The sequence below is a fragment of the Pseudorasbora parva genome, chromosome 11 (genome assembly GCF_024679245.1).
Source record: "Pseudorasbora parva isolate DD20220531a chromosome 11, ASM2467924v1, whole genome shotgun sequence".
Taxonomy (NCBI): domain Eukaryota; kingdom Metazoa; phylum Chordata; class Actinopteri; order Cypriniformes; family Gobionidae; genus Pseudorasbora; species Pseudorasbora parva.
The window spans coordinates 17,901,771-17,923,187 of NC_090182.1; the positions used below are offsets into that span (position 1 = coordinate 17,901,771).

At 37.0% G+C, this 21,417-nt stretch overlaps 1 protein-coding gene across 3 annotated transcripts in view; it reads right to left on the reverse strand.

Moving 5' to 3' along the window:
- The window catches only part of lingo2 (leucine rich repeat and Ig domain containing 2), a 348,108-nt gene that overhangs the window by 258,029 nt on the left and 68,662 nt on the right, over nt 1–21,417 (reverse strand). For all 3 annotated transcript variants that reach the window (XM_067457309.1, XM_067457310.1, XM_067457311.1), the window contains exon 2: nt 16,887–16,951. The gene's annotated coding sequence lies outside the window, so the exon portion shown is untranslated. The remainder of the gene's footprint in view (nt 1–16,886; nt 16,952–21,417) is intronic.

Sequence of the window (21,417 nt, forward strand, 5' to 3'; positions counted from 1 at the left end):
ATGCACTTTGGAAAATGTTGTGTCAGTTTAGGTGTCAGCGGCTTCTGCTTGTTTCTAAAATGTATGGCATGAAAGTGGCTCTTAATTAACAGTGGGGGAAAAAAGGTTCATGTGTCCCTTGTTACTCTCTCATCCAAGGCTTGCATGTTTAGTGATGTGATGCAAGCAGGCCTGCACACACATCATCTCCATTACCAAACTCCTCAGAGGCTGTCATTGCTTCCTCAAACATGCATGGAGAAAGCACTGCAGATAATGCACTCTAATTGTGTGGATTGAAATGGCTCAAATGCATTGGAGTGAGCATTGGAGTAAGAGAACTGAGAGAGAATTATAAGTTGCCAGAGTGCTGCCAAACAGTTGGGATGAGGGGGGGGGGGGGGGGTGTTTGTGTGGTAAATAGGGTAAGTAATGTCGCTTTAAAATTAAAATAACAAATAACAAGGACACATTGATAACTAACAATAAAGGCATGTGCATATATAACATTACAAAATATTTCAATTTCTAGAAATTATTCTATAAATGTATATATATATATATATATATATATATATATATATATATATATATATATATATATATATATATATATATATATATATATATATATATAATAACAATAAAGTAGATAGAGTGAGTTTTAAATAATTTCAATAATTTGATTTGTGTGGATTTTAAGTGTCTGCAGATGTTAGGCACTAACTTACTTAAAAAAATAAAATAATAATAATAATAATAATAATAATAATAATAATAATAATAATAATAATAATAATAATAATAATAATAATAATAATAATACATATACATAAAAAAATTACGTAAATAAATAAATAAATAAATAAATAAATAAATAAATAAATAAATAAATAAATAAATAAATAAATAAATAAATAAATAAATAAATAAATAAATAAATAAATAAATAAATATAATTAACCTTCTTACTTAGCAGGAGTGATCCAAAAAGATTATTCATATTCAGTACCTTACACTCATCAGCAAACATTATCTTACAGACATGAATTTTCATATGCACCTCTGTCACCATAATTAATACACACTTTCTCAGAGAGAGAGAGAGAGAGAGAGAGAGAGAGAGAGAGAGAGAGAGAGAGAGAGAGAGAGAGAGAGAGAGAGAGAGAGAGAGAGAGAGAGAGAGAGAGAGAGAATTGCAGAAAGTGCTGAAAATGCTGACACTCAAATTTCCACGCATTTAAATTATTTAGGGTTAAATGCTAAGGAGGCAAAAGTGTTGGTCTGAACAGCTCAAGACAGACCACGTTACGTGCACTTTATATTCTCTCCATGACCAGATGTTCACACACACATGTGTAAAACTGTGGATTCAAGTGTTCATTACTACTACAACATTTCAGTAGTATTTTTATTCTAATTCCAAACATTGATTGAAAAGCAAATGCAAAATAATTGTGACAGGAAAAGTGCGACTGAAATCCTCCAGAGGCTACCTGTATTTTTCTCATGCACTTTAAATTTCCAACCCCTCCAGTCAAGTGTGTCGAAATCATGACACACTCTTTCACAGACCGCTGGCTTGCCCAGGGACAGAACATGTTTACACATGTCTGTGCATCTAGCTGATTATTTCAAGGGAAGAGTGTCCCCCACATCAGTAACCTGCTCTCCCTCCCCCATCCCAAAAGAACAAGCAAAAACATTCAAGTGAGGGCATATCGTCACCCTGTAGCTACAGGCAGACATAATCCTTATCTTTAGTGTCACTGCTGAACAGTTTCTGATAGCCTGTCTCTCTCTGGTTTTAAAATGGTATTTCCTACTTTTTTGGGGGCGGGGGGGTCCTGACCCAAAAGTCAGTCAAATGTCTGTTCAGAATGAAAGAGAGTAGATTAAAACAATGGCAAATACAAATATCAATTAAAATTAAACTTAAAGCTGCTGTCCGCAACTTTTTTTTGTTCAAGATTTACAAATATTATACAATGAAAATGTACAACATGAATCCATTTTCCAAACCATGTTTTTGTCTTTCCCTGAATCATTATGGTACACTTATAATAAGTGTTTATATTGGGACTGTTTCCGGCCAGACTGGTAGGTACCGCTGCGGTGGAGCACAGCCCATGTGTCTCGCCATAGACATAAACTGAGAGAAGTAGCTCCAGCTGCAATGTTCTTCCGCAAGACAAACTTTTTTACAGTTTGACATTAAAAAATTGCATTTACTCAAGCTGGGTGGAAGCAGCCAAATTAGCTAGCATACAAGCATTGTTTGGCATTCTCTCATTGTCAGATCATAACACTGCACATGGAAGAAGAAGAAGACGAAGAAGACGAAGAAGACGAAGAAGAAGAAGAAGAAGAAGAAGAAGAAGAAGAAGAAGAAGAAGAAGAAGAAGAAGAAGAAGAAGAAGAAGAAGAAGAAGAAGAAGAAGAAGAAGAAGAAGAAGAAGAAGAAGAAGAAGAAGAAGAAGACTTCTTAGTCATGGTAAAACATGGTACTTGCGGTAAATCATGAAGTTTTACGATAGTTAAATTTAGATGTGTTGAGCTATAAAACAATGATTATTTTTCTGCCGATGAATGCATCCAAACAGTTGCTCACCTGTCTAAAAAAAAAACAGCATATTAAAATGTCTTTGGTGTTTCTATGGTTTCTAGAAAAATAAACGGAATGCGAAGGTACCGCATTCATCTTTCCCTAGATTGCAAAAATTGAAGTAATCCTGTCCCAACACCTGAAAAACACCCCCATAGCATGATGCTGCCACCACCATGCTTCGCTTTTGGGACTGTATTGGACAGGTAAAGAGCAGGCCAAAAAGTTCTATCTTGCTCTCATCAGATCAAAAAAATCTTATTTCTCAACATCTTGGAGTCCTTCAGGATATTTTTAGCAAACTTGTGTCTTTCATGTGGGGGAGGACTGCAGTGATGTTGACATTCTACATATTTTTCCCATCTCCCAAATGCATCTCTGGAACTCTTCTTTACCTCTCTCAGCAAGGATCTTCTCTTCTCATAGCTCAGTTTTCCCGGACAGCCAGCTCTAGGAAGGGTTCTATTTGTCCAAAACATCTTCCATTTAAGGATTATGGAGTCCACTTTGCTCTTAGGATTCCTAAGTGCAACAAAGTGTTTTTATAACCTTGACACAATTCTATCGCTGAGCTCTTCATGCAGTTCCTTTGGGCTCATGATTCTCATTTGCTCTGGCATGCACTGTGAGCTGTAAGGTCTTATATAGACAGGTGTGTGGCTTTCCTAATCATGTCCAATCTGTATAGTCAAACACAGCTGGACTCAAATGAAGGTGTAGAACCATCTCAATGATGATCAGAAGAAATGGACAGCACTTGAGTTAAATAAACAAGTGTCACAGCAAAGGGTCTGAATACTTAGGACCATGTGATATTTCAGTTTTGTCTTGTTTAATAAATCTGCAAAAAAGTTACCAATTCTGTGTTTTTCTTGTAAATATGAAGTGCTGTGTGTACAATAATGAGAAAAAAAATCGGAATACTTTCCGTACCCACTGTATATAACAACAACAGACATTCTACTGACTATAGGTAACTTTGCAAGTACATGCAAATCAAGTCATGTTTGGGAATAAAGAAACGTTAAAGTTTTGCAAGTGGATTTTTTTACACAATCTCACCAGATACATGACAGCTGCTCAACATTCTGGTCATCGTTGTCTGATTCTCCTTTTCATGATGGGTCATACATTTTCAATAAGATACATATCTGGACTGCAGACAGGCCAGTCAAGCACATCCCTTCTACAGTGTAGAGTGTCTAGAAACCAAAGCATGTGAGGACTGAGGCCTGGCATTGTCTTGCTTCACAGGAAAGATGTCATTTTGAGGCCATTGAATGTCTCTTTACAATATCAATATAAGCATCCACGGCACTAGCTTGGTTTCCATCCAAATGTGGTGAAAATCTGTCAGCTTTCGAACGTTTTTGTCAAATTGTTCGAGCGGATGATGGTGGTATAGTAACCTTGAAACTAAGCTTAGCTTTAGACGTCACACCCATGGACCTGTTGACTAAACATGCACAACAATTTTATATATAATTTATGAATGCTCATGAATAATTTATAGATGCACGCCGGTCTGTTATTGCAGGGACATCGACTTTTCACTTCCCTAAACATGACGTGGAACAAAACGAACAGTGATTGATTGCGTTACGTGTCAAACATCATCTTGGGCAGTCCTTGATCAATGAAAGCTGCGATAAAGTCCAGACCTTCTGCCGTCAGTCTGAAGGTCTGGTTATGCGAGACTACCTTGTAACCAACAGTAAATAAAACACCTTCAGCGGAAACAGACGATTAATCATGTGAGTTTAATATTCGCTACGTCAGGATTTATTCAGCAAATTCATTTCCATCTTCCATTATTAACATGAACTCTAATGAACCCCAAGCAAGCGTTTGCCATTGCCAGCGTTAGCAAAATTGCCATTTCCATCACTCGTTTCTGATGCCATACTCCAGAATGCACATTAAAAACAGTGTGATTGAAACAGCTAGTAGTACCTTCACACACATAAAAGTCACCCATGCTATTTGAACTGATGCAACCCCATACCAGGGCAGATGTTTGCTTTTGTACCAGCCGCTGATGAAAGTCTTGTCCCCAAAACAAGCTGAAACGTGGACTCATCTGACCAGAGCACATATTTCCACTGGGTTTTGGATCATCTGTGCCCAGAGAACCCGGTGGCATGCATCTCTGCACAGAACTGATGTATGGGTTTCTCCTTGCGCAACAGAGATTCAAGTGGCATTCCTCGACACAGCACCAGACTGTGTTACGTGACAATGGTTTTCCTGAAGCATAAGTGGCTGTATTTAACAGAGGTTTCTCACGCAATGCCATCTGAGGGCTCAAAGATCACACACATTCAACAGAGTTTACCTTCCTTGCCCTGCATGTACACAGATTTCTCTGGATTTCCTGAATCTGTACACAATAGTATGTATGATAGAAGGTGAAAGAACTAAATGAATTGCAATCTTTCATTTAGATTAGAGAATTGATGAGACAATTCTCTCATGATATTTGGCAGTGATGAGCTCTGACACATCTTTGTTTGCAAAGACTGAAATGCTTATTTTATATTTAAACGTGATACCCCCACTTATTACCAATTTACAAGTGTTTCAAAATAGTTTAACTTTACCTTTTTTTTGCCTCTGTACCAACTTTTGTGGTATAAAAATGGTTTATATTTACAAAATATACTTAAGTTGGTCAGTGAACATTTTGAAAATCATTTATTTACATTTGTCAGTTAAATACCTTATAGTACGTTAGAATTAGAGGATTAACTTATTTTTTGTATTTTTATTTTGTATTATTATTTTATTGATTTTATTCCAAAATGTCCCAACTTTTCTGGATTCAGGGGTTGTAGAATAAAATACAAAATTAGACCACTGCTATACTATATGTATTATCTACCTCTTTTCTTTTTTTGCAGCTGGTGTAATTAGCTATTTAAGCAACCTAATGCCTTCACATCAAGTTAAATGTGTTATGAAGGCTTCTACTTTTCTACTTCTACTTTGTGCTATAGTAATGTGCTATTCTCAGTTGAACAGACCTGTCATAATATAACACTTTACACTTGGGTCTAACATGTTTATTAACATGGAAGTGAGATTATGAACGTGCTATTTCATCAGAGCAGACATGATTGTTGTGCTTTTGTTTTATGTAGCAATAGCATATCGCTAGCAATGGCTGTGTAAACTGTCATTTTGCAAATTATGAAATCTAATCTGTTTGTTCAGACATTAAATGATCTATATTTAACTCATCCATGTTAGTGCACAAACGTTAGGAATAGTTAGTAATGAGTGCACACACTGCCAACCATGGACACACACACCCGGAGCAGTGGGCAGCCTTGCTCAATGGCAATTTCACACTTTGCATGACATTACAAATGTTATACAACTGATGCTTACATCATAACTATTGCAGCCAAAGTCTTAATCTTAGGTTACTTTTTGTCTGGCTTACCTGGCATAGTTGCCCAGTTAGGTCCGTTGCAATGAAACGTGCAAGATCATGGGCCGGATTTACAAAAAGGTCGCGACAGCACAAACCCTCTTTTGCCTTTAAAAAAAATGACTCACTAAAGCCATGCAGTGACAAATTAGCACTGAAAAGTTGTGGACGGTTATTTGCGTCTGACCTTATTTAATGTGCATTGTAGGAGTTTCCCTTTTAGACACAAAATGTATGGGAGGAGAGTATTTAAATGAATCATGCAAGGTGATTTACTAAGGTTTGCCATTATTTATCGGCCAAAAAAGCATGCATTAAATGTCCCGTTCTCCGCGTGTTTTCAAAGCTTTAATTATGTTTACAGTGTGCAATATAACATGAGTTCATGTTTTGAGTATATTATTCACACAATTTATTTATCTGTACACTGCTGTTTTCTCTGTCCTAAAAAACGGCCTGATGATTTCCTTGTTCTATGAAGTCTCTCCTTCAGAAACACGTAACGAGTTCTGATTGGGTCAGTGCTTCCCGTGTTGTGATTGGACAGCAGCTTAGCACACTTTGCCCGGAAAGGTCCCGCCTCTTACCATAACGGGGAGATGCACGCGCTCAAAGTGCGCTCTGTGGGAGAGCAACAAGACCACGCCCCCTATTTTGCGTGTTCTTGTGGGCGGAGGGTTAGTCAACAAACGGTTCTAGTGACGTCATTCCTGAAGGAAGTGCCGGGGTGTAGTCCAAACCGGCTATTCGCTGTAGGCTTTGAAAGGAACTTCTGTTAAATAAAATATCTCGCTTGGCATTGAACTTTGAGCTTTATAATTTTACAGGTATTATTTATGCTCTAACAGCAACATTACACACTAACTAAAGTTTGAAAGATGGAATCGCGAAGAACGGGACCTTTAAACCCGACGCTAATATCTGCTGCTAATCCGCTAATGGTCCGGCTGTGTCTGTGTTCGATTTGTGTGTTGTCGGTAGATCATGAGCAGAACTTTCCACTCCCGTCTGCGCTTTTTTGGATTTGCGCTCTCATGCTAAGAATTTTGGAAACCTGAAATCCAGAAACCGGAAGAAACCTGTTTAATGAATCTGGTTCCATGAGAGGAATCTTGGAGTGATTTTTGACTCATCTCTATTTTTCAATAAGCAGATCAGTGCTATTGTACACCTGAGATCGAACACTAAAATAAAGCTTTTTATTTCCCATACTGACTTGGAAATTGTGATCCGCTCATTTCATCAAGGTTAAACTATTGCAACTAATTGTATATGGGTCTCCCCCAAACTGCGTTATCATGTCTGCAGCTTGTCCCAAATGCATCAGCCAGGCTGTTAACAGGGTTAGGAAAGAAGGATCACATTTCTCCAGTTTTAACATCCCTACACTGGTAGAGTTTATTATTTTTTTATTATTTTTTTTGGTTTACAAGGCATTATTTGGTCTCACGCCCTATGTTATCTCTTACCTGCTACCTTCTGCTGTGCCTTTTCTGTGATAATTCTGTGATAATCCTAAATTATGGAATAGTCTCCCTTTCCATGTGAGGTCATCTTCATCTGCATTTTTAAATACATTTTCTTTAAAAACATTATTATTAGTTATTCTTTTTTTCTGTGGCTTTCAAATAGATTGTATAGGTTTTAGATGATAAAATGCATGATGTTGTATATAAATATTCTGATTTATTGTACTATGTTTTATATTTAATAGTTTATTGTTCTTTTTCTATCTTGATCTGTAAAGAACTATAGGTCATATTCTGTTATGTTTAAATGTGCTATAGAAATAAAGGTTGACTTGACAAATGCATTGCATTAAAAATAATAATAATCATCCACTCAAACTGCGATGCATCTAATATGTGAGCATTGTATTTCATGGTCACACAACATTTAATCAGATATGGCAAAATAATATTATATATTTAGCCTGTCTGAACAAAGTATTAGGGCTCATTCACACAGAACATTTGAAAAACAAGATATGTTGGCAGTGGAATGGCGAAAAAACTAAAGTGATTTTAACTAGAACGTCACAGATTTTTAGAATGTGTTCTGTGTGAATTCACGCTAAAGTCAGATCTCAGATCACACTCAAAAAAATTAAAATAATAATAAATTTAATTAAATTTAAAAATGTTTTTGGAAAGTGAGATTCAAAAACACTGACAGATACCATTTCACAGAAACTTAAAAGTGGGTTCCATGTGGCGTTAATGGCAGATAAGATCAAAAATAACATTTGGTGGTACAGATGGCTTTGCTGGGGAGAGTTCCAGCAGATTTGTTTAAAAAGAGTTTCATCGTCAATTATACATAGGTAATGCTTGAAAAACCACTGAAACAATTATAATGCATATTAACACAGAGAATGTCTTCAATATGGGTGAATAGAACTATATATAAAAAATGCAAACTATGTGCACAGTAGGATAAACAAGAATTAAATTGTACACAGTATCCAATCACACAGAGCTATGTTAACTGCATCTAAGTGGCGGCTAATGAGTGTCTGCAAAATAAATGCAAAATATTTATGCTCTCTGTCTGTAGAAATATGATAATAGCATATAGTGTGGAAAAATACACACACCTAAAGGATTATTAGGAACATCATACTAGTACTGTGTTTGACCCCCTTTCGCCTTCAGAACTGCCTTAATTCTACGTGGCATTGATTCAACAAGGTGCTGAAAGCATTCTTTAGAAATGTTGGCCCATATTGATAGGACAGCATCTTGCAGTTGATGGAGATTTGTGGGATGCACATCCAGGGCATGAAGCATGGATTGTGTTGAGATCTGGTGACTGTGGGGGCCATTATAGTACAATGAACTCATTGTCATGTTCAAGAAACCAATTTGAAATGATTCAAGCTTTGTGACATGGTGCATTATCCTGCTGGAAGTAGCCATCAGATGATGGGTACATGGTGGTCATAAAGGGATGGACATGGTCAGAAACAATGCTCAGGTAGGCCGTGGCATTTAAACGATACTGGCACTAAGGGGCCTAAAGTGTGCCAAGAAAACATCCCCCACACCATTACACCACCACCACCAGTGTTTTTTTTTTTTTTTTTTTTTTTTTTTGTTACATTCTCAATAAAAAAGACATACATAAAGGGTTAAACTTCAAAATATATTTTCTTCAATACTTTATCTCTCCAGACATAATTGTAATACTTTTGACAACTTGCCCTGACATCAATCGCAAAAGTTTTCAGCGCTGTCCTTTTTTTGTCATCAACAAATTCCTGGACAATAGTGATGTCTTCTCACCACGAAGAAAGGCATGAAGAGTTGAGTAGACCGACAGTAGAATGAAATAATGAATAAGTGCCAAGACCTTTTGTTGCTTCTCACCAAAAAGACACATTATCTGTCTGGGTTTGTGTGGATCTGTGAAAAGCTAAGAGGCTTTCCTACAGCTCTCCTGCCCTGTCAGCACAAAGGAAAGTCGCTTGGAGAGAATTACAGAAAACGTCAGGGGGATATTTTCACTGTGACATGTTGTTGACCTCATGGCATCTGATCAGAGCCTGATCCTTCCCCTTTAAGATGCTTCAGAGCATTGTGGGCAACTTGAAGGGCCAGGGTTTGCTGTGGCATTGGTGCAATAAGGATTTTAGAGAACACAATAATAATAATAGGTAAATCCATGTATTCCCCTGTGAAATAGATGCCGGTGCAAGGAGCGAAAAATAAAACCCTATTTGATTAGGGAGGCTGAACTACCTGATTAGTGTCTCATTGTAAGAGGGATTATCTCAGCATGAATTTATTATCTATGATGAAATTTACAATAATAACAGTCAATTTGAGAACAAACCAGCATATGGGATTAAGAGCTTTTAACGCAAACACTGTAACACTTGAGTGTTAGTAATGGTCTACATCCCTTGGTTAATAAGAGGATGCATTCTTGTTTAAAACAATGTTCCAGCTGTGAATATATTTAAATAGAACAGAACAAAATACAGGTGCTGCCACTGATATTAAAGAATGTGAATGTATTAAGGGTTTGCATCCATTTTTAACAATTACTATATAAGGCGATATTGCATAGTCTGCATAAACAAATGCATTATACTAGAAAGAAACATTTGTATAAAGAAACAAACAGGTATTACCATGGATTTTTGGCATTCAAAGGTTTAACATCAGAAAAAAACGTACAGTTTTATTTTCTCTTTATATTATACACACATACATTCCATCCACTTCAGTCTTTATGCTGTGCTTTATTCGTTAATATTTTATCAATTATATAATTATATGAATTTAAATTTAAATTAGTTAAATCTAAATTTTCAGCATCATTACTTCAGTCGCGTGATCCTTCCGAAATCATTCTAATATGCTGATTTGCTCAAGGAACATTTATTCTTATTAATAGCCTTGAAAGAAGTTATGTAAAAAGATTTTTACAGGGTTACTTCACCGCTTTTTCATATTAAACTATGTTATTCCCTTAACTAAGACGAGTTGATACAAACCTCTCTCGTCTCAGTGCGTGCACTTAATTTCTCTGACGCACGGTGACATTCTGATAGCATTTAGCTTAGCCCACTAAGCCCAGCTCATTCACTATAGTACCAAACAGAGATCAAGTTAGAAGCGACCAAACACCTCCACGGTTTCCCTATTTAAATACAGTTGCAAGAATACCTGAATGACCAAGTATGGTGACAAAAAAATAAAAGTGGCGCTTTTCTTTGAAAATGTTTAATTGATTTTGTTTTTACAGTTTACACTATATTGTCAAAATTATTGGGACACCCCTCCAAATCTTTGAATTCAGGTCTTCCAACCATTTTCATGGCCAAAGGTGTATAAAAATCACGCAGACTGCTTCTACAAACATTTGTGAAAGAATAGGTCATTCTCAGGAGCTCAGTGAATTCAAGGCACACAGTGCGCAAAAGTCGCCAACTTTCTGCAATAGCAACAGACCTCCATACTTTGTGTGGCCTTTAGATTATCCAAATCCAAATATATAATTTAAATATAGATTACAATATTATAATATATTCTAAATTATATTTATATACATGTATAGAATTTCTTCTCTTGTGAAAAAAGAAAAAGAAAAAAAAGATAAATAAATTATGAGATAAAGAAAACTGAGATAAATAAATAATCCTTGGTTACAGTTGGGGCCTTGTTCAGAAGTACCGTAGCTGATATCCCAGCATCCTCTCTAATAGAGCACTAGCGGCAGTTCCTCTATTTTCCCTTATCAGCCGAAGCACAATGGCTTGGATTAGTCTCAGGGTTGACTTTCTCCAATGTCTGTCAGCCATCAGCTTCAGGTTTTTCCTATCAATCCTACGAGCCCTGCATGTCAGAACATGATGTAACATGCTCAGTGAAGCCAAACACAGCTCAGGTGGCAGGCAGGAGATGTTTCTCGTGAGGTGGGGCACGGAAATATTAAGTGTCAGTATGAAATGATAACATAGATTCTGTGGATAATCATTGCCTCGGCGTGATGCATTACAAACATGTGCGTTCTTGTCTCATTGTGTCATTTCATGACCCCTTGTGTTTGGGAACATGAGAGAGCCCAAGGCCGATGAGAACAGAGAATGTGATTTGGAGTTGCTGTGAATGCGCATTTGTTTTATTGCGCTTAAATAAATAACCTTTGGCCCAGTGGCATAATTCATCTTCATTTTCTGACGTAAATAAGGAGCGAGATGGTGGTGAGAGGGAAATTCATTTGTGTTTTGCCTTTGAGCAAACGTCTGTGCATTTTTCATCTGATATCTTATTGAAGTCTAATTGTGTATGTTTGTGTGTCTGTCTGTCTGTGTGTGTGTGTGTGTGTGTGGGGGGGGGGGGGGTTCCATTAAGTCACATCTGCTTGTCTTTTTCACAAAGACTCAGAGACAACATGTCACACTAGCAAACCCAACATTTAAAAATTGACAGGCAAAAGTGCAAGAAAGTAATTGAAGAATTTCTTACTGGCATGGAGTCCAATATCGTTTGAGTCTTGAGCTAACACAGAATACATGACATATATAAACAGACCTGTACACTCTGTTTTTGTCAGCTTGTCATAGACTTCATAAGACAGCAGAAGCGCATTTCAGATCTCTGTATAATGAAATAGTGTTTGTATTGCTCTGCACAACTCAATTATATAACCAACCGACTACATGTTTGCATCTACACGTCAACTAACTCTCATTAGACTAGCGTATCAGTAGAATGTTATGTTAGAGTTAGGGCTAGTAGAAAGACCTGACCTATGGCCAGCTTTGTCTCCACACTGGCATGATGAATCCAATCTATCTTCAAGCAAACAAAACAGAATTAAATCATGTTAATGCTGCCAATTCACTGAATTGAGTTAGATGGTGACATTGCTGTTTTCTGCAGAACTGTTTAATAGATTAAAATAACTAATTTAATAATTGATGATATTTACAACAGATTTGAATTAACACTAAACTGGCTTCATCTAAGCAATGACAATGTTCTCTTTAAGAGCTGCTGTACAGCCTAAATCAACTGTTTGCATTATGGAATCATTTCCTGTTATCACTAAATAAGCTTTGAAACAATCTGTATCTACACAAACCTAAAGGATTATTAGGAACATCATACTAATACTGTGCTTGACCCCCTTTCGCCTTCAGAACTGACTTAATTCTACGTGGCATTGATTCAAAAAGGTGCTGAAAGCATTCTTTAGAAATGGAGATTTGTGGGATGCACATCCAGGGCATGGAGCTCCCGTTCCACCACATCCCAAAGATGCTCTGTTGGGTTGAGATCTGGTGACTGTTGGAGACATTTTAGTACAATGAACTGTCATGTTCAAGAAACCAATTTGAAATGATTCAAGCTTCGTGACATGGTGCATTATCCTGCTGGAAGTAGCCATCAGAGGATCAGGTAGGCCGTGGCATTTAAACGATGCCTAATTGGCACTAAGGGGCCTAAAGTGTGCCAAGAAAATATCCCCCGCCAAATTCTGACTCTACCATCTGAATATCTCAACAGAAATCGAGACTCATCAGACCAGGCAACATTTTTCCAGTCTTCAACTGTCCAATTTTGGTGAGTTTGTGCAAATTGTAGCCTCTTTTTCCTATTTGTAGTGGAGATGAGTGGTACCCGGCGGGGTCTTCTGCCGTTGTAGCCCATCCGCCTCAAGGTCATGCGTGTTGTGGCTTCACAAATACTTTACTGCATACCTCGGTTGTAACAAGTGGTTATTTCAGTCAAAGTTGCTCTTCTATCAGCTTGAATCAGTTGGCCCATTCTCCTCTGACCTCTAGCATCAACAAGGCATTTTCACCCACAGGACTGCCGCATACTGGATGTTTTTCCCATTTCACACCATTGTTTGTAAACCCTAGAAATGGTTGTGTGTGAAAATCCCAATAACTGAGGAGATTGTGAAATACTCAGACCAGCCCATCTGGCACCAACAACCATGCTACACTCAAAATTGCTTAAATCATCTTTTTTTCCCATTCTGACATTCAGTTTGGAGTTCAGGAGATTGACTTGACCAGGACCATACCCCTAAATGCATTGGAGCAACTGCCATGGGATTAGTTGATTGGATAATTGCATAATATATATATATATATATATATATATATATATATATATATATATATATATATATATATATATATATATATATATATATATATATATATATATATATATATATATATATATATATATATATATATATATATCAGGTCACTTGACTTGCATGTACTTGCAAAGTTACCTATAGTCAGTAGAATGTATGTTGGGGGAGCATTAAAATAAAGTGTTAGATATTAAACAGACAATCTACTAATACTCTAATGACTGCAAGTTGAGATGTAGTTGGAAAGATACTTAGCTAGTAGCAGTGTCTAAAGAGGACTGTTAAAATAAAGTGCTGCATTTAATTGTTTTGAATGATGTTTGGTAGTTTGGTAACACTTTATTTTAGGGTTCAGTTATTAACTATTCACTAGTTGCTTATTAGCATGCCTATTAATAGGATATTGGCTGTTTATTAGTACTTATAAATCACATATTAATGCCTTATTTTACATTATCTTATTTCGACATCTCTTAATCCTACCCAATACCTAAACTTAAATACTACAAAAAAACTACCCTACTAACTATTAATAAGCAGTAAATTAGAAGATTATTGAGGCAAGTGAATATGTGTTCCCCATAATAAAGTGTTACCAAAAGTTTTTGTCCTCTTGTTAATTTTTGTTTATGGACCCACTTTATATTAGGTGGCCTTAACTACTATGTACTAACATTTTAATTAATAATTTGATACAATACACCTATTCTGTACATACATGTTTTTACATTGTACTTACATTTTAAAAATGCCTGATTGTAATTACGTCTGTAATTAATTTCTGTAGTCACTTTTGTAATTACACAGTTGGCACTTCCCTTATACCTAACCCTATCCTCAAACTTACCCAGATCACCACACCTGTCCCTAACTCTACCCGTATCCCACCTCAATATCAGCTAGTGCTTTGCAATACAATTTGAACACAGTAAGTACATTGTACTTATTTTTTTATGTAAGTACATAGTAGTTAAGACCACCTAATATAAAGTGGGGCCTTGTTTCCAAATATTTTATTAAAAAGTGCTCAATCTCAGTGTAACAGACATAGGCCAGTAAGAACTGTGTGTGTTAACCTCACTACTCTGGCCTCAAGAGGCATGCTAGCATCCTTGTAAGCATACCTGCCTCCCACGTTAGTTCGAATCCCACTCTGAGCGGTTCAAGTAGGGCCGGCTACATTTGGTGCCGTTGTCCCGGATGGGAGTGAGGTTTAGGGTGAGTGTAACAGACGTAGGCTAGTAAGAACTGTGTGTGTTAACCTCACTCCCCTGGCCTCAAGAGGCACGCTAGCATCCTTGTTAGCATACCTGCCTCCCACGTTAGTTTGAATCCCACTCAGAGTGGGTCAAGTAGGACCGGCTACATTTGGAGCCGCTGTCCCGGATGGGAGTGAGGTTTAAGGGGTGAGTGTAATGGACGAAGTCTAGGAAGAACTGTGTGTGTTAATCTCACTTCCCTGGCCTCAGGAGGTGCTCTAGTGACTGATGCTAGAGTTGTCTTTGCCTCCTTGTAAATCCCCAGATGCAGTTATGTCCGCAGAGCTTTCAAAGAACACTCAACCGCGGATGGGTGTGGATGGCAAAGTTCGACACATGCGCAGTACAATTACATGCGCAGTCATAAGAGGGCAGCACAACAGCATATCAACAGGACATTCGCTCAGAAGGATCAAAGATGACCTTTGCTACACAGTTGAGAAGAAACAACAACACACACACTTGTTTTTGAATCGCTCATTCTGCACTCTTCTTCGATGACTGCACACAGTACTGTGCGTATTGCCACCTAGTGGACTCTTCTGTTTTTATTGTACACTCCTGATGACGGAAAGTATGTCATGCCGACGCAGACAAAGATGGCCAAAGTATTCTTTAATCTTAAGGCGAGACACGGCAGGTGAAAACATCTTTTTTTCAATGCAGTGGTCAGTTTTGGGATTTTGGCCTAGTTTGCTCCCTTAACATGTAATCTGTCATGTCAAAAAAGAAAAAGAAAAAAGTCAACATTACTCAAAGTGTTAATTTCATAATATTTTGTCAAAATGTGCCTTTAGAAATAGAAATACCCCAAATCATCAAAAGTTAGGGCCGTCTCTATTCCCAGAAACATTTCATGCCTGGTATCATTGTAAAGCTTTTAGTCTCATACACAACACTGTCTAATACAAATATGGGCATTTCCTTTGTAGAACTAACCAACCCTGCGAAAGTTTGAAGCCGAAAACCACGTCTAATTGGTCGATGTGAATTTCCCACTATGTGATACGTGCTGCCGCTTCCTTGTGTATTCCCAGCCTGAGAGGAAATGCAGACAACTGCGAAATAAGCTCATAAATGTTCAACAGAAAAGACCAAATAGCAAGATGTAATAAAAAGAAAGTCAACAACAGATTAGATGATAAAACCCCATCAGAACTAGATGAAAATAGTTATAGATCGACATACAGCAAACAAGGACAGTTTGTTTGCAGTTTTTGTGACTGTTTGTTAAGGTAGTCAGATATTTTCACTTCAGTTGCACCTACAAGCACCAACTTTTCCAGTTGTATACTGAAGCCTTTTACAGAGAGATGTGTTGATATATCATTCCTATTCTAAATTTTAGGTCATTTTACTCTAAAAAAACATGGTGAAATACATATATTTTTTTTAAGGCTATTGTCAGTATTCTCTGATTTACTATATATCCAGAATCAGCCCTCTCTAAAAGCCCTCTTATCTTATATGTCAACAACCAAGAATTTTAAACCTGGTCCTTTCCAGTTTCCAGATTTTGTTTTTGGAAATGTATGCAAATGAGCTTATATTTAAGTATATAAGCCGTAATTTGCATATTAAAACATGAATTTACACAACACTTGTAATATATATTTTTTCTTATATTTATGGTATAAAAAAATTAGTTTTACCATGATATCTTGTAATTTAAAAAAATCCCTGTTCACCTGTAGTGTCTCGGCATTAAGTGTGCCTTCCACACTGGAGACCCCGTTTCTAATCTTTCCCTGAGTGGGTAGAGTAAGAACGGTTACATTTGCCCTCCATCTAATCATACTTATATTTTAAAAAGAGCCTAATTCCAGTGTATGTCATCTTTTTATTTCACAGGATGGATAGCAGCAGCAATCAAAAGAAAAAAAAAAGTTATCCAATAATAAGTATTCCAATAATACGTATTCCACCTCTTTTCCCCACAGGCCATATTAGCCTTATTTCCCCTAGAAATAATAGGGTAACTTACCACACTAAAACAGAAGAGAGTGTCATGGTCAACCTAGAGGCAGGAGAACAGGCAATTCCCATGGCCTACAAGGAAAGCAGAATAAACGAGAATAAAGAAGAGGAAACCATTCAGAGATAAACAATATTAGAATTCACTCCATTAGCACTTCATTAGAAGGGGGAAATGCATTATTAGCAATCTTGTCACTTCGATGCGGTAAATCCAAAGATGGAGGGTGATGCTCGGTGAACTGTGCTTCACTCGTTAGATGACGTAGACTATGACGTGCTAATGTTTCAGCACAGAACCAGAGCATGAGAACAATGTCGAGAGAAAAGTGTTTTACACAAACATTTGCTACTTTGCCATAAGAAGGCAAAATAAGAAGTGTTTAAAATTGATCAAATAATGTATAATCATAAATCTTCAATGAACCGCATTAAAGAGGAAGTATTCCCATATCTTGAAGCATGCCTGTATACCTTGTATATCTTACTACAAGAAAAATGGTCCATGTGTTTACTTGGGATCAATAAATCTAAACATTGGAATTCAATCTGTCACTCCAAACAATTAGCAAATCGTAAACTAGCACTGAGATAAAAAAAATAAAATTAAAAAAATGTAAAGTTTTGTTGTTGTTGTTGTTGTTGTGATAAACTAGTAAAATCTATAATTAAGACATACATAACAACATAATTAATTTATTTTGTCAATGTTTTCTTTTTTAATAACAATCCCAAATGAACAAAAAGTACTCAAGCAGCTCACTGTTGCTATGGTTACCTTCTTAGGTGAACAATTGTCTGTTCATGTCCATCTATTCATTGCTAGAAACATCTTATAGAAAAAATAATAATAAAATAATGCAGAAGAGGTGAGTCGCTACTCAGGGAAAAAAAGGATCTATTCAAATATTCGTAATGTCAGTAGCAACTGCAGATTGTGAACTTTACGTGTAGGTTAAAGGATCTGTAAAGCCTCTGTAATAATGCCTCGACTCTTTTTGCTAACTATTGGAACAGTTTCCTGTCACCCACTGCAATCCATTTCACATGAAAATAACCAGAAACAATATCTTCACACTGCATATGCCCTAGTTTTATATTGTCAACATTGTTACATGAGGTACATGTTCCGCAGGCATATATCAGAAATGAAAATCCCCGCTCTCATTAAAGGTAAACTGTTTAAAGCATCTGACAGATCTGGTCTATTGAGCTACTTTTCAGTGATAGTGGATGGCAGGGTTGTTCTTTATATGCACTACCTAGACAAATGCACATCTCTTTGATCTCATTGTTTTATTTGAAATAAACCAATAAAGTAAGCTGTAGGTAGCAGTGAGAGAAGAAGCAGACTATTCGCTCTATAAAAAGCATGTATTAAATGCACCAAAAACAGAAGGTAGTGATGACTTTCATTCCAGAGAAATCTTTTTGACACTTAGAACAGATCTTCACTTTTGAGTCAGTCTGAAGCTGACAGCAGTATGGGAAAGCTTTAGATATGTGTGAGTAGGTTCCTCATAGAGTTACAATTGAGAGGGCATAGAAAGGTGAAGGACAGCAACAGAGGCAAAGTTTGTGAGAGCATGATGAGCGATGAGACTAAGGCTGTGAAATATTCAAAAACTACAGATTTAATGTGGTTATGGAACAGAAAAAAGAAAGTGCACTTTGTGTAAAGATTGTTCATACATAATTATGTTTTGACTCTTTCTGCAGGTTACATTGATAATTAACTAAGATGACTCTTAATGGGTAATTTCTTAACATCATTCAAAAACACAGATTTTTTCAGTGAATGATTCAATGACTCAATCAAAAGACAGATTAATGGGCTGCATCTGAAATCACATACTCTTGACTAGGTACTTATTTGGATAAGTAAATACTTCACGACTGCAAAAGAAAATGTATGTGTATTTTGAATACAATCGCAACGTATTACATTCGCCATGTTGTCATTATCATGTGACCTACCAGCATCAGTTTGTCGCTTCACTGACATTCAAAAAACCTCTACCATTGCATGGGATAGTAAAGTGTCCATCGTATGCACTCTTGCCGGAAGTAGAAGGCAATCTAAGTACATTTATCGTACTCTTTTATAAGTACTGTGCACACTCTAAATAATGTTGGGTTGTTTTTTAACCCAAAATGCTGGGTTAAGACTGTTGGGTCATTTTTGTTGGTTTATTTGATCACATTCTAAACACCATTGGGTAGTTTTTAAATTTCTAGTCGTTAGGTTAAACCTGCTGGGTTGCAATGCTTGATTCTACCCAGCGCTTGGTTGCTTCATGTGCTTATATAAGAATATCCCAGAATAGAAAATCCATTATTGGTAAAATTGTACTACATTTTGGGTTTTCTCAACAGCCCAGCCTGCTGGGTTAAAATGGCACTGGGTTAATTTAGCCCAGCATGTGTTCTGTCCAATATTTACAGAGCGCTGGGTTGCCAAATGGGTTGTTTTTAACCCAGCCATTTTTAGAGTGCATGTTTATAGTAGGGAAGTATGCGATTTCAGATGCCATGCGTGAGTAATTGAATTCACTTCACCACTGATTCGCCAATTGATATAAATTGTTATAAATACTATAAATAAATACATATATATATATATATATATATATATATATAAATATATATATATATATATATATATAAACCCTGCATACCACACATAACCAGTACTGTATTTACAAAACCATCTGTTCTGTATCATGAAATCAATGGCAAATATTAAGTTACAGTACCGAAGCAGACAACTCTGGTATGGAGCCAACCCTACACTAGAATAATGAATTTTATATATGTTTTATTTTCTGCTATCATTTAATAGGAGAAAAAAGTTTGTCATTATGTGCAGTAATATTAGTTGCCATATCTTTTTCTCACTTACACAACCTGTACACTGTTGCAAGTAATTAATGACTTTATTCCTTCAGTGAGTTTTTTTTCCTTTGCCTCATCTGTCCTTTCCTTATTTCCTCTCACTTTTCCTTCCCTCCCACACACACACACACACACACACACACACACACACACACACACACACACACACACACACACACACACACACACACACACACACACACACACACACACACACACACACACACACACACACACACACACACACCAAATGAAACCACTACGTCTTAGTTAAGTGGCACCAAAATAGGTTAGTGGTGTTCAAGTAAATACAATCTCGCCCACCCTTTTGCTATACTTTGATAAAACACAGTTAGAAAGTGAAATTATAATCATGGATCTTCACACCCTGAAAGCAAACATTTTGCAGAATTTATTTACAGGTATTCATCCATATTTGTCTGCTAGGTATGTGCTGCTTGTGTACAGATGGAAATGCCCTTAAAGGTGCCATGTGTAAAAATTGAGGTAAAAATATGCAAAAAAGGATCTACACCGTCTACACCTAAAGTACAGCCCACTGCATCATTTCGGTTCAGGGAAGAGAGCGGACAGATAGCCGAAGCCCTTGGACCTTTAAATGTATCTGATATTATAAAAATAGCTGTTTTTACCTGACCGGAAAAAGCGGAAGTGCAGGCGCCCGGCGACTGTGTCCCGTCCCGTCATAATAAAAGTCCCGGTACTCGAGAGCGCCCAGAGTGTAATAGGCGCCCTCCAGTAGAAGAAAAGTTGCATAGTGCACCTTTAAACCAGGCTTTATAAAAATGAATTGATGGTTTTCTCCAGTGCAGTGATGTCTATCTATAACTGTGGGATTGCTCCCCAAGTCACTCACTTCAACCTTTACCAGGACATCGACCCTGCAGCCAAGTCCAAATGAACTCCGCACATTTCATGTGCCTATTGTACTCTCTCAGCTCCTCTTTCGTATCCTTACTCGTTCATATCCTTGTGAATTAAGGCAGTGGAGGTCAGCAGGTCACTATATGTTCATCCCAGAATTTATATTTCAAGATCTTGTATTGACAATGCAAGAGTCCGGCACTCTGTCAAGTCTCCTATATAAAGTCTCTGTCAAGCCTCTCGCTATATAAATGCCTCATTCATTCCTTCATTCATTCCTTCATTCATTCATTCATTCCTTCATTCATTCATTCATTCATTCATTCATTCATTCATTCATTCATTCATTCATTCATTCATTCATTCATTCATTCATTCATTCATTCATTCATTCATTCATTCATTGTATCAGTAGAAACCCAGGAGTATATTAGGAGATCACACTCACAGCACAGACTCGGGCAGCCGCGGGCATTCATGTAAATGGAGCAGTGTGGAGCAAAGTGAGTTTGAACTTTTCAAATTAATTTCTAATTCTCTAACTTTACTAAATGATTTTATGAAAATGAACGGAGCGGTAGGGGCAGTGCCGCGGTGGCCAAGTGAACCAGTAGCGGTAGCTTCGGGAGTGGCCTCGTAGGGCAGTGGAGCAAGTGCATTCTGGGAGTTGTTGTCTTTCATCCAAATGAGCCAAAAATACTTTTTCTGGCTTTTCTCAGTTTAGAAGGCACCAAATTCAAACATAATTTCACATTTCTACT